Below are 15,021 nucleotides of genomic sequence, written 5' to 3'. Positions count from 1 at the left end.
TTGTACAAATCTTCATTAATTGTATGTATGAAATTAATCATCCAGCTATGAAAGGGAGTATTACACTAACTACCCAGTGTATATTTGTGTGTATGTGTGTGTATGTGTGTGAGATACACACACACACACACACACACACACACATATTTTTTCAAAATTTATTCAGAAGTCGGATAAGGATTTCAGTTTAATCATGACCTCTTTCTACACCTGTTGTGCCTGGAATGTTTCAGGAGTCTTTACTAATATTGCAGGTATTTATTTTTATTTTCTATGCTGTGATTATTAAAAGCCATTAAATAGAATAAATATATCTCAGAAATGCCAAGTGTTAGCTCACTTGTAGTTGTCCATTGGGCATCTGTAGGCCTAAGTGAATATTCAGAGCTTTTTGGCAAAAATATTTCTGTATGGAGCAGAAAAACCACATGAGGCAGGAAAAAGTGTGTTAGTCTTGAAGAAGGCTTTTGTGTTGATGTTTGTGATTTCTCCTTGATATCCACATAGGGTGAGAGGAGAGGACTGGGAAGAAAATGAAAAGGCAGGGGAATGTGAAAAATACTGCAATGAGACTGAGCATGACTCAGGTTTGGGTGAAGATATATAAGTACAGGGAGCATTTTTCTGAGCTGGGAACACACTTATATTTAGCCACAGAGAAAGAAATAATATGAAGAAGACAGAGTGTGGGCATTCAGTTAAGGAGATAGAAAACCAGGAAAATGTAATGACATGAATTTCTGGAAGAGGTGATTTTAAAAAGAAAGGCAGAACCTCTTGTTCTAAAAAACACTAAAAAGTGAACCACAGGGTGACAAAGGAGGGACCTTGAGTTTTGGTGCCATAGGGGTTTCTGATAATCTCAGTGGAACCTCTGTCCTCAGGTGGTGAGAATTAAAGCCAAATTCAAGATTTATGGAAAAGTTAAGGTCAGCATAGTGAAGGCAATAGCTGGAGATCATTTTTCTGGTTGTTTACAATGAGATAAAGGGAGACTTAACCAGGTGTTAACATTTATGTTATCAGAGATGTGGGGAGAGTTCATTCTTGCAAATGTTTGTTTGTGGCTGCAGAAATCTTTTTTCTATTACCATGTTTATCACCTACACCTTAGAGTTGATTTTTTAGAAGTAATATGGAAGCTCAATAGTAATTTATGGAGAGTAGGAAGGGTGCTGGGGAAGGGCAATCAATGAAAATAGAAGATAGATAATTAGATATGATCACTGTGTACCATGTAATTGGAAATATTATGCTCAACTCCAGTAACATGTGCAGGAAATATTTGTTAATTAAAAACAAATTAAAACTAATTATTCTATTTGATCACTGAAAGGTAGGCATTCAACACTGAGGGAAAGAGTATCCTTATGGTTTGTTTCCTGCTTGCAAAAATGGTCATTTTGAGTCACCTATAAAGTTAACAAATTAAATAATTTTGGAAGTAATCGTAAGGTTTTGAAGTGCCTGTTGTCACAGCATGATGAGGTTATCTGATGGTCACTGAAATATTTGAAGTGCTACAGTCCATCCACTGTCAAGGTAGTTTGTGCCAAGTTCATCCTTTGGGACTGTAATATTTTCCTTATTCTTTCACTATTTGTTGCAATTAAGTCACTGAATCTGCCCACCCATAAAATGACAAAGATACTAAGCTCCACATGCAGGATGGGATGCTATTCTCCTTTATTATTTTGAACTCTTGTATATGAAACATTTTTTCCCATCACTTTTTATCAATGTAGTCAATATTTCTCAGTAAATATACATTTAAATGTTGCTTTCACTTATAATTTAATATTATTTTTTTATTTTATTGCTCATATTTTTCCAGCTTTCACTCTTTCAGGATTTTTACTTTAGTTCTTATGTCATTTATCAGGAATTCACATGTGGGAAACCTTGAGAGACTCTCCTCCTACTCTTTATTCTCTTCCTCCTTCATATGTTAAGGCTCATTTTTTAAAAAAAATATATTTCTAGATGCTAGAATCACCACTTTCTCCAGGGAAATATACACCTTTTTACTGGTATTTTTAGGGCAACTTGTGTAATTTGTCAGGACCAATGCAAAATGAAAACTTGGACTCCCTGTCTAAAAGCAGGTGACCTCTACAATTGACATCATGCCAGAGAAATCTATTTCTTTCTTCTGTGATCTCTTCACATATCATTGTACAATTTGTCTTTTAATTGTTCTTCTTACTACAGAATTTTAAATTATTAGCAAGACTTCTAACATTCATCTTTTTGTATGCCATATCAATTCTAAATGCAAACTTATGAGAAAGTCACATTGGAGAGCTTACACATCCATGTTGTGTTCATTAATACCAAAGCAGTAAATATGTTACACAGAACCAGTGCAATTGCATTTATTACACCTTGATAACTGTGAACAATTTCTCCAGCTGGTTTGTTAATGAGTTTGAAAGAGCTGGGAGAAAAGTGACTGTGGATTACACTGCTTTCTCTATCCCTTTACATTCTCAGCTGGAAAGTTGTGTTAACACAGTGAAATACCTTGAGTGAAAAAGCTGTCCTCTTTCTATATTTGAATCTAATTCTGGTTCGACATTTATGTGTGTTTTACCTGGGTTTCATCATGCTCCCTTTTTTTTTACTTGCTGATAGGACATGGTCACTTTGTACCCAACTCTCTCTTAGCTCCCATATTTCCGTGGCCCACTGGAATTTGTGATTAATGGGAATGAAAACTCAATGTTTATGAGGTGTCCAAAAGACTATACCTGCAGGTTACATTTATGTGCTGTGTTTATACCTGTGGTCCATTGCCTTCCTGGAATTTACTTTTGAAAAATAAGTAGTAAGATAAAATCAATAAAAATTATGATAGCAACAGCGAATATTCAATCAAGAACAGGTCCACTTTGAGCAGGAATCCTGACTGTGTAGGAAGAGCCTCATGGGGCTAGTCCTCCTTTCCCTGTCTTCTGGCTTTGATACTCTCTTCATCATCTTTCCCTCCCTCAGTCCCTTGTATCCTCCCTTCCTCCCTTGCACAATAGTAAGAACACTAAGTAGGATATATGTACTCTGAAAACATGTAAATGAACATTATACTATTGTAAAGTGTAACTACAGAATTATGCTGCAAATATCTAGAAGTTGTTTATCTTATGCAATTAAAATTTTATATCCATCGAAGAGCAGCACCCCATTTTACCCTAACCACATTTCTTTGCAAACACCATGCTACTCTCTGTTTATATTTATATATTGCAACTAGAGATTGAACCCACAGCACTTAATTACTGAGTCACTTTTCCATTTATTTATTTATTTATTTATTTATTTATTTATTTATTTATTTATTTATTTATTTTAATTTAGAGTCAGGGTCTGACTCAGTTGCTTAGGACCTGGCTAACGTGATGAGGCTGGTTTTTAACTTGTGTTCCTCCCACGTAAGCTTCTCAAATCACTGATATTCAAGGTATGTCCCACTGTACCCAGCTCACTTAAAGGTTTTTCATAGGGATATTTTGTGTTTCAGATTTTATACTCTTCTCAGGTGATGTGTCAGTCATTTCTCTCATTTCAACAGTTGAATCTCTTTGCTGTTCATGCTTTACTGTGCTGTGCAGAAGCTTTTGGTTTAATGGAATTATACTTCTGTTTATGGTTCTCTTCCCTGTCCTTTTATTGTCATAGCCAAAGGACCATTACCTAGAGCAATCTTTTAAAGTGTTTCTTCTGTGTTTTCTTTGTATGTTTTGCTTACAAACTTATGCTCTTTCTTTTTTTCTATTTTAGATTTAAAAATAGCAACTTCATCTGCTTGTGTTGTATAGCAAGATATTTTAATACATATAACACTGTGTAGTGATCATATTTGTCACCTTAGTAGGATGGGAAGAGATTGGTAAATGGGACCCCAGTACTCTCTTCCAGGAATTATACAGGTTCACCTCTCACTGTTACATTTTCTCCTCTTTGAGTTGATGTTTGATGTGATGTAAGATAAGTTTTTGTTTTCTTTTTTGCCTGTGCAGATACTGAGTGTCCTCAGCACCATCTGTTAAAGAGACTAACTATCCTTTATTATTCTGTATTATTTGCCCCCTTCTCAAAGATGAGTGTGCAGTGAATGTCTGGGCTTATCTTTGTTCTCTTTTGTGTGCATTGGTCTATATGTTGCTTTATATTTCAGTAAAACAGTGATTTAATTCTTGTACTTTGTAATTTATTTGATTCTATCTTTTTGGCATTTGTTAAAATTAGCTATACATAACAGTATAATGCATTGACACAGCATACATAAATGGAGTATAACTTCACATTTTTTTTTGTACATGATGCAGAATTACACCAGTCATGTAATTGTATAAGCATGCAGGGTAATTATATATGATCCATTTAATGATCCTTCAAAACTGCATACCTCTTTCCCTCCCTTACTAACCTCTCTATAAATCAAAGTGTATTTATTCTTCCCTAGTGCCTTCCATTGTGAATTAGCATCTGCACATCAGATAAAATATTAACCCTTTGAAATGTTGCTATTGGTTTATTTAGCTTAGCATGGTATTATCAAGTTACATAAGCCAGCAAGTGGCATAATTTTATTATTTCTAGGGTTGAGTAATATTCCATACACACACACACACACACACACACACACACAACACACACAAACACACAAACATACAGCCACACACAGATATATATATATATCTGTGTGTGGCTGTATGTTTGTTTAAATATATTTATATTATATATAAATGTTTTATATATATATAACATTTTATTTATTCATTCATATGTTGAAGGATACCTAGGTTGGTTCCGTAGCTTAGCTATTGTGAATTGACCTATTGTACATTGATGTGGCACAAGCAATGTATGAGGGTAACTTTGCCTCCCACATTCTCATGAACAATATTATTGCTTGTATTCTTGATAATTGCCATTATGACTGCAGTGAAATAAAATATTGAAATAGCTTTGATTTGCATTTTTCTAATTGCTAAAGATGATGGTATTATTTATGTGTTTGTTGATCAATTGTATTTCTTCTTTTGTGAAGTGTCTTTTCAGTTCCTTCATCCATTTGTTGGTGGGTTTTGTCTCTTTTTTTGGCAAAAAGTTTGTTGAGTTCTTTATATATCTTGGAGATTTCTGCTCTACTTGATGTGTTTGTGCTAAGAATTTATTCTCCCATTCTTTAGGCTATCTCTTTATGTTATAGATTCCTTTGCAGAGAATAAGCTTCTTAGTTTGAATCCATCCCATTTATTGATTCCTAATTTTACTGTTTGTGTTTTAGGAGTCTTGTTCAAGAAGTCAGGTCCTAAGCTAACAGGATGAGGATGTGGACAATTTTTTTTTTTGTTAGGGACTCCATTCTCATGTCTAAATCTTTTATCTACTTTAAGTTGATTTTTGAGCACAGTGAGATATAGAAGTTTAATTTCATCTTTCTACATATGGATTTCCAGTTTTCCCAGCACCAATTGTTGAAGAGACTTTCTTTTCTCCAATTTATGTTTTTTTCACCTTTGTCTAGTATGGATTGGTCTCTATGTCTTTTGGTACTTTTTTTTTTCTTTTTTTACTATGTCTCTATAGTATAGTTTAAGGTCTAGTATTGTGATGCCTACTGATTCACTCATTTTGTTAAGAATTGCTTGGGCTATTGTGGCTCTCCTATTTTTGCAAATGAATTTCATGATTGCTTTTTATAGTTTTATGAAGAATGTCATTGGGAGATTAAAAGGAATTGCATTGAATCTCTATTTTGTTAGTATCACCATTTTGACTATGATCATTCTGCCTATCCAAGAGTATGTAACATCTTTACATTTTCTCACATCTTCAATTTCTATCTTTAGTGTTCTGTGGTATTCATTGTAGAGGTATTTTACCTCTTTTTTAGTTTGATTCCCAAGTATTTTATTTTATTCTTTTTCTTTTTGAGGCCATTGTTAATGGGGTGGTTTTCCTAATTTGTTTTTTTACATTGGATTCATTGCTTCATTGCCACAGTCCAGCTGCAGCAAACTGGGGGGGGGGGGAGTGACGAACAACTAGTGTACATTGATACAGCAGGAATGAGAGCTGTTTACTGTAGGACAGGAGAGGTATTAATGCATTCCACACAGCTTATCTTAATTAGCATAAATTAGATACAGCAGTCAACTAATAAGGAATCTCCACACTTAATGGCTCGCTTTTGTTACTTCACAAACCACTCCCTCTGGCATTTTGCCAGGCGCCATCCAGACTTGTTTACAGACTAACATTTCTCTGGCAAAATGCCAGGTGCCATCCTGACTTGTTTACAGACCTTAACATTTTCCACTTTTGTTTAATTTAAATAATGACCATAGTGGTTTTTACACAAACACCATAAATAACCTGCTACAAACAGAAAGGGAGGATACAAAATGCCACAATACCAAGCCACTTGATGGCTCCATGCAAGAATCCCTTGGAAAAATTATACCAGCAATGACACCATTTGTATAGATACTGAGTTTCAATTTGTTGTAGATTACAGTTCTTTGTCTCAGTCCAGGTAAAGCAGTGTCTCAATAGATTAACTCACAGTACAAGTAAATCACAGTCCAGGTAAGTTCTGTAGGCAGCTAGCTTAAATCACAGTCCAGGTAAGTTCTGCAGGCAGCTAGCTTGATCAGAACGAAGTCTTGTCCATTTCTCAGTCTGGTTTTCAGCAACACTGGAAATTCTTCCACCCTCATTTTCACCGGCACTGGGACGAAGGCAGGAACTCCAACAATGATGCTAAAGAAAATCCTGTAGCATTCCACTAAGAAAACAACCTTCTGAATAATTTAGTACATTACCTCAAGGTTTTTTTTTTTTTTTAAGAGAGAGTGAGAAAGGAGAGAGAGAGAGAGAATTTTTAATATTTATTTTTTAGTTCTTGGCAGACACAACATCTTTGTATGTGGTGCTGAGGATCGAACCCGGGCCACATGCATGCCAGGCGAGCGTGCTGCTTGAGCCACATCCCCAGCCCATCTCAAGGTTTTTTACATTTGAAATAAGCCTTAATAGTACTCATTACTCATCAGCCTCCAGGTGTGGGAGAACCATTGTAGTTACTGGCCTTGGAAATGATCAAACTTCAGGGATGCTGGTAGCGTCTTCTGCCAGCTGTAGTGTCCCAGGCAGCCCCAGATGGCCCTGGGGAGAGTCCCGGTCTCACACTGCTTCCAGGTCAGGTTGGATTTGGGATTTGGATTTGGGCGTCCCGCTCCCCAGGCGGGGAAGAGCTGACTGCCACCGCTTGGAAAGTCCTTGGTGCGCCATGACTGGCTCATGCACGTGGCAGCCTCCACGCCAATTCACGCACCCTCTGGTAATGAAAAGTATTTAGTAGTAGCCTTTTGCTGCAACTTTTTTCCTGATAATCTTTCCTCCTCTGAACTTTTTTCTTTCTGACGTGAGTTCCTGGGCTTCCATCAACATGCCCTAACTGCTCTTGGTTCCACTGGGGTGCCTTCTTCCCTTAGCAATTTACTTAACACCTCTTCCATATTTTCATCACAAAGACAATACAATACACTGAGACAAAACAAGACACAAACATACTCTATCAATCTTCTCCATTTTCTCGAAATGGCCATTTTTCCTCTTGCCCTATCTGCCTAGGGACGAGCAGGTTTGCTCCCGTCCTATCAATGGACAGGCAGCTTTTTTCCTCATCACTTACCCCCAAGTGTCTCAGGGCTCCCCGTAACGGGCCACCATCTGCCGCAGTCTGGCTGCAACAAACTGGGGGGGGGGTGGTGACGAACTTGTGTATGTTGATACAGCAGGAGTGGAAGGCATTTATTGTAAGACAGGAGTGGTATTTATACATTCCACACAGCTTATCTTAATTAGCATAAACTAGATACAGCAGTCAACCAATAAGGAATCTCCACACTTAATGGTTCACTGGCGTTACTTCACAAACCACTTCCTCTGGCATTTTGCCAGGCACCATCTGGACTTGTTTACAGACTCTAACATTTCTCTGGCCAAATGCCAGGTGCCATCCTGACTTGTTTACAGACTCGAACACTTCATTATAAAAATTCATTTGGTTTCTTTGTGTTTATTTCATGTTATACTATTTTACTAAATTTATTAGTCAAGAAAGTTTTCAGGTGATTTTTTTGGATTTTCTAAATATAGAAGCATGTCATTAGCAAATAGTGATAGTTTGATTTCCTGTTTTTCTATTCATTATGTTTAATTCTTCTAATTGTTTTGGATAGAGCTTCAAGGATGATATTGAATAAAATGGCAAAAAAGGCATCTTTTTGCTTTTTTTCAATTTTAGAGGGAATGCTTTAATTTTTTCTCCCTTAATAATAATGTTTCTGAGGAGCCCCCACAGAAGGGCCAGGCACAGAGCCCACTGGCAGGGTGGGCTCAGGACTGACTGAGCAGGAGAGGGGTTGGGAGACCCCAGGCCCTGGCCACCCTCCCCCAGCGCAGCCAGCCTTCGGTGCAGCAGAGGGTGGAAACACTTTTCTATGGTGATGAGGCACTGAGAAGCCTAGGCAATAGCGTCAGTGGCAGTGGCAGCAACTTTGTGTCCCTGGCCCACTTGTCCCTGAGGCGCCAAGTTGGGCGGCAGGCAGCGTGGTGAAGAATGATGCCCTGAAGCTGAGCCTGAGGGAACAGGTGCCAGCAGAGCCAGCTCTGGCCCCCCTATCTGCAAACTACACACACAACAGGTGCCCCCTGACAGCCTGCTCTCCAGCCCTACCTGAGGCTGCTCAAGCTCCCCTCTCCTGAGCTCGAGTGCCTCATCATCCAGACCAATGTGCTGGTTACCACTACACCAAGGAGCACACAGTTCCTCTACCCCAAGGTGTTGGCCAACAAGAAGCAGGATTTCACCAAGGATTTTGTCAAGGCCCAGGAGGATTTGGAAAAGCAGCACCAGCTTGGCGAGTGTGCAGCCCCACTGCTGCTGCTGCTGCTGCTGCAGCCTCTGCAGGAGGACTCTCTGTCAGGCATTGGGCGCTGCACTCTTACCCCCCCAGCTGACATCAGTCTCCACGAACTTGAGCAGCTACAGGGGTGGTGCCGGGGGTGCTGCAAATGTCCCCTTCACCTCCAATCCCCTTCCCTTCTCCCCGTTACTGCCGCCCTCCACCAGCCCCCCATGCACTGGGGCCGCCGTGCCTAGCTGTGCTCAAGGATGAGCCACAGAAGGTGCCCAATTTGCCAAGCTTCAGCGAGAGCCTGCGGATATCGCTCATCGACATGGACACATAGTAACAAATCCACGCTGAGGGAAAGCGGCTGCTCAATGGCATTGTAGCCTCCAAGTGCCCCAAAGGCAAACTGGAGCATCTCTTCCTGGAGTAGAAAGTGAAGAGGTCAAGAGCCAGAACACGAGCTGGCAGTCTACCAGGAGCCTGCTGACTGAGCAAGTGGCGCAGCTCAAACAGAATGTCCTCAGCCATATCAACAGTGGATGCCAGCTGCTGCTCCAGCACCAGGTGCCCTTGTACAGAGCCCAAGCACTGGGGGCATGCGCGTCCACCTCCTTGAGGGGCGGGCTCACAAGGGGAGGGAGATGGCTAAGCGCCCTGGACTTGGGAGGGTTCAACCCTGGCGACCACCTTCCCGAGGGTGCCCAGGACTCGGAGAGGGCCCAGTCCCCAGGGATCCCCATGAGTGCCCTGGGCTTGACAAGCTGGACCCCCTGCTCCTTTAGGGGGGTGGAGCCCATGACCTCCACCTCCCCACCCCCCCACCCCACCCCCTCTTTTCCCTGCGCTGATGCCAGGTGTTGCACAAACCCGAAGGTTGCCCCTTCCTACACACCACTGCAGAAGGGGGCTCTATGGGGCACAGCCTCCAGCCTGCCTTTTCTTTTTCTGTTTTGCTTTTGGAAAAGAGAAGAACAGAGTGTTAGATTCTGCCCCATTTATGTTTCTATTCGTGAACAAATGGTTGTGTGTCCCTGTGTGTTTCCTTGTTTTTTTTTTTAAAGAAATGGGAAAAGGAAAAAAAATGAAGCCTTTTCCTTGCTCTCACTACCCACTTTTGTCCTTCCAACACCCCTCCTCCCTGCTCTTTTTGTTCTTTGTTTTGGTTTTGCTAGGAGTCCACATTCCTGTTTGTAAACCTTTGTTCCCTGTTTTCTGTTTTCAGTAAAGTCTCCTTACTCCAAGAAGAAGAAGAAGAAGAAGAAGAAGCAGCAAGAGAAGGAGGAGGAGGAGGAGGAGGAGGAGGAGGAGGAGGAGGAGGAGAATATTTTCCATGTGTTTACCATAGATAGTTTTTATAGTATTAAGACATATTTCTATTATACATAGTTTTCTAGTGTTTTGACTATGTATTTAGTCAAATGTTTTTTTCTGCATTTATTTGCTGAGGGCCATTGCCAAGTAGAAATGATGCATCAAAATTTCCTTGCCAGCGTACCCCATGTTAAATGGGCTTTCCTTGGAATTTCACTGTTGACATTGCATGTAAGGTGACCTTGCTCAAGGACCAGGGTGGATCTGGGTTTAGAGCTGATCAGGTCTGAGGAAGTATCCCGCTCCTTGAGTTTAAGGCGTTCCCGGTTTAAGACAAGTTTAGGGCATTCCTGGTTTAAGACAATATGGGTTTTAGGGAAGTTGGAGGTTGAAGATTATTGCTGCTGGGAATAGGGTGTTCCTGCTGCTTGAGTTCCCGTTGAGTTCTCGTGAGATTCAAATGGGATTTGGAAAAAAGCCTTGTGGAGTAGGTGAATTGTCCTGGCAGATTTTGGATTTCGCTGAACATGTGTGGAGGCCGGTGTGAGTTCGGGAATAAAGAATTGCTGTTTGAATCTACAAAGCTGTGAGTGGCTCGTGATTCAGTGTCAAGCCGAGACATTGGCATTTATTGAGATAATTTTTTGATTCTTTTCTTTACATCTATTTAATTAAAAAATATGTTTATTGATTTCCATGTATTGAACCAACCCTGCATCTCTGGGACAAAGCCCACTGATCATGTTGTAATATCTTTTTAAAATGATTTTGTATGCTGTTTGCCATAATTTTATTGAGAATTATGACATCTCTGTTCATCAGGAATACTGGTCTGAAATGTTCTTTCCTTGATGTGTCTTTGTCTGGTTTTTGCATCAGGTTGATATCAGTTTCATAGAATGAGGTTAGAAGGTCTTTTCTATTTTCTATTTCATAAAATAATTTTAGAAGAATTGGTGTTCATTCTTTTTTCAACTTCTTGTAGAACTGGGCTGAGAATTCCTCTAATCCTGGGTTTTTATTACTTGTTAGGCTTGTGATAATCCCTGGCTTGTGAGAATTAATGTAATATACTCAAGACTTTATACTTTAGAGGAGAAATGCCTACTCTAACATTAGCCTGCTTTAGCAAGTGTTAGTCCTCAAATAACAATATTTTTTGAACATTTTTTGTTTTCCCCAGAAGACTGACATCTCCAAGACTCCTTTCTTTAAACATGTATGTGAAAATGTGTGTGTGTGTGTGTGTGTGTGTGTGTGTGTGTATCCAATGTTTTGTAATCACTTGGTAAAACTGCATTAAATAACATAGCCATCACATCAATTTGGGAACTTTACTCAAGCTTTTTAGCCTATATCTTAAATTTTTGATCCATACAACACTTTTAGCTATAATTTCTATCAGAGTCTCTACATGGAAATATGAAATAATGAGACAAAATATTTTAACACTCTCACTCTCCAATATTATAAAATTTATTTCTAACTAAATTTAATATTATTCATACTTCACATAATTCTCCTGAAATAAATATAAAAACTTTGAGATAAACAAAACACAAAGATATCAGCCAAGGGAAGTGACAAAGACTGCATGAGAGCAGGATGAAGATTATAAAATATTTCTGAATTAATATCTAAGTTCCATGAAAAGTTGAATCAATATTTTTCATGTGTGTGTATTGAGATAATTACTACACTAAGACATTTAGGTGTTTGTAGAGTAGGAGGATATAAGATACTATTGCAGTGTTAAGAAATAGGGAAATAAGAGGAGCTCTATCATGAACATCATGTTGAATTTTGCTGAAAACCCAAATGTGAAGCCTAGGGATGTTTTGTAGAAAGCAACAAAGTTAAGCAAATAGTTTACACACATATTTGTAACAAATTCAATAAAATGCTTAATTTCAAGGGAAATGGGCTGTGGTTGAAGAAACTATCAAGTTCAACTTGTTCAACTGTCTTTAACACATCTATAACCAAGAAGAAAAAATGACTATTTTCCATGAATAAACTCAGTAGTAACAAAAAGTTTTCTCAGATAAATGGCTACACTTTGAATAATGTTGCAATATTCATTAATTCTGGTTCTGCTTACAGAATAGTCTCACAGTTCCTGAAAGACTCATGAGTACAAAGAAATATATACCAAGGGCTTATAGTCTTCTTCTTCAAAAAATTTCACTTTTTTTCCAAGATTTGGCCATCCTGACATCAATGTGTGGATTCAGATATTTGGGGCAAAGCTGTACTCTGTTGATCTGGTTACCTTTTTCTTTTAAAATTACAAAAAAATTCTGTAGAAAATGTTTACTTTACCCGAACACCCAAAGTCTGTTGTCATTCTTTGAAAGAATTTAAATTGTCTCTGAAGAGCATTTTTTTTCTTGAAAGTTTTCAATGAACAAAATCATCCTTTGATATTTGGGTGAAAAATCAGTGAAAATTCCTTTGAAAGTTTGAATACTTCTCAGAAAAAGATAAAATACCTTTCTCTAAATTATTATAAACTGCTCCAATTACAGAAAAGTCAGTAACATAATAGAAAATAATTTGGTATTTATTGATTTTTTTTTTTTGGTTGTTTGTTTTTGGTTGTGTTCCTCGCAAAACAATGTGAGACCTCTCATTAGACCCTGGGCATGTATGGCTTGTTGTATAAGAAAATAAATTAAACAATCAATCAAACAAACAAAAAAAAACCTAATGCTTTATGTGAGTGTGTATACTTTTAAAATATATTTATCAGGTTTTCAACTGAAACTAATTCAGAGTAATGACACCTAATATGAATAGATATGCCTCCCATAGAGCTTTCTTTGTATATGACTGAGAAATATTCGATATAAGCAAAAAATCAAAATATTTTGTCAATAGTTTTGGTATTAAGTAATTATTAATGGCAATGAATAGTTTAATTATTTATTAAAACACTAATTTTACAGTTTTTAAAGCATTGACAAAGAATAATGTAAATTTTCTTCATGATGGTGTCTTACAGAGTATATTCACTACACCAGAAGTCCCTGTTCTTCACCTCTTTAGCATCTTCTACTCTCCCTGATTTCTTGGCAATGTTTAACATTTTTAATGTTTTGACTTTTACATAATGTCACAAATATGGCATTTCAGAAATTATATTCTTTCTGGCAAATATAAATTTATGATGCCTACATTATTTTTATGTTTGATAGTAAATTTCATTTTTTTAAAGTTTTGAATGACCCTCCTGTGTATGGATGTATCACAGTATTTACATTAATAACAGGTAAATAGCTACTAAAGTCTCTCTTACCTGCTTCCTGTTTTTGACAATCATGAATGAAGAAGCTGTGGACATTTGTATGTGGGATTTGTGTGGACTTAGTTTTTAATTCCATTGAAATAACACTGAGAAATACAATTAGTGAACCATATTAAGTGTATATTGTAGTTTTAAGAAGCTACCAAACTCTCTTCCACAGTGGCTGTCCAATTTTGTGATCCCAACAGCAGTGTACGAGAGTTCTTCTTGTCCACATCTTTGCCAGCTCTTGATATTGTGAGGTTTGAAATTTTGTAAATTTTATAGGTGTGTTTAATTTGTAATTTATTAATGACATATAGTATTCAGTATTTTTTTCTATGTTTTACAAATATATAGTTTGTTTTCTGAGGAATATATTTATTTCTTTCATTCAAATGTAAAACCATTGTATTAGGGTAATACCAAAATATAATAAAATGTACATATATAATTCATATTTTGTCATATTTGGACATACCTATTTACCAATATAACAGGGACCACAATCAAGTTTTTTACATTGAGAGTTTATGCATATGTTTCTTGGTGCCCTGTTGTAATTTCTACCTCTTGTTGTAATTTCTCCTCCTCCTACAGTGGGGCCGGGGGGGGGGGGGCGGCTGGCAAACCAAACCAAAACAAAACAAAACAAAAAACCAAGCAAAAAAAATGGACTGATTTTGTATTGTGATACATGATACAGTAAACTGTAAATCACACAAATTAATTGTGAGAGCCTTAGTCTGCATAGATGGTGACCTTGGGACAATCAGTCATCCCTCAAACTTAGTGTACTCATCTGTAAGATTAGAAGTCTTCCAATCAGGACTCAAGATAATGGAAAGATAAGGACAAAGTAAATAATGAATGTCTGAAACAGAGAAAGCTATTGAATTCTGTTATCCAGTGTTACCATCCAAGTTTATTCTGGTGATGCAGAGTACATCTGGGTGACTACAACTCCATAGATTCTTTATTTTTATTATATTTTATTTGTTATTTTTAAATATTAATAATGATAGGAAATATTTTGGAATATTATGCATACAGTGAGTATAACTCATTGTAGTCAGAATTCTATATTTGTGGTTCTACATAATACAGTTACTCTGTTCATCTGTTCAAATACAAAGATAAGAAAGTTATGTCCAAATACATAGTTCATTTCTTTAACCTCTGGCTATAATTGTATAGACTTCAGTGTTTTCATGATTTTTTTTTCTTATGGTGTTATTGAGGTTTAATTCTCATAAGAGTTCCCATCAAAAATTAATTAAGTTTTGACATTTACAATTTTGTGGTGAAATTACCACAATTATCTTGTTTTAAACATTTTAATAACTGATTTAATTAATTTAATCTGTTAATCAACCACTTAAATGCCTTCCACGTCCCTGGCAACAAACTCTCTCTTTGCTAACTCTTTGATTTTCTAATTTTGCATATATAATATAAGTGTAATTATCTCTCACCCATACAATCAATAACTGATTC

General features: G+C 37.4%; 1 pseudogene; it reads left to right on the top strand.

Moving 5' to 3' along the window:
- The first annotated feature begins 7,297 nt into the window (after positions 1-7,297).
- LOC144373360 (transcription factor JunD-like) lies at positions 7,298-9,800 on the top strand (annotated as a pseudogene).
- The last annotated feature ends 5,221 nt before the right edge of the window (positions 9,801-15,021 follow it).

The sequence above is a fragment of the Ictidomys tridecemlineatus genome, unplaced genomic scaffold, assembly GCF_052094955.1.
Source record: "Ictidomys tridecemlineatus isolate mIctTri1 unplaced genomic scaffold, mIctTri1.hap1 Scaffold_3654, whole genome shotgun sequence".
NCBI classification, from domain to species: Eukaryota; Metazoa; Chordata; class Mammalia; order Rodentia; family Sciuridae; genus Ictidomys; species Ictidomys tridecemlineatus.
The sequence above is the reverse complement of the archived record's forward strand: the minus strand, read 5'-3'. Positions and strand labels throughout refer to the sequence as shown.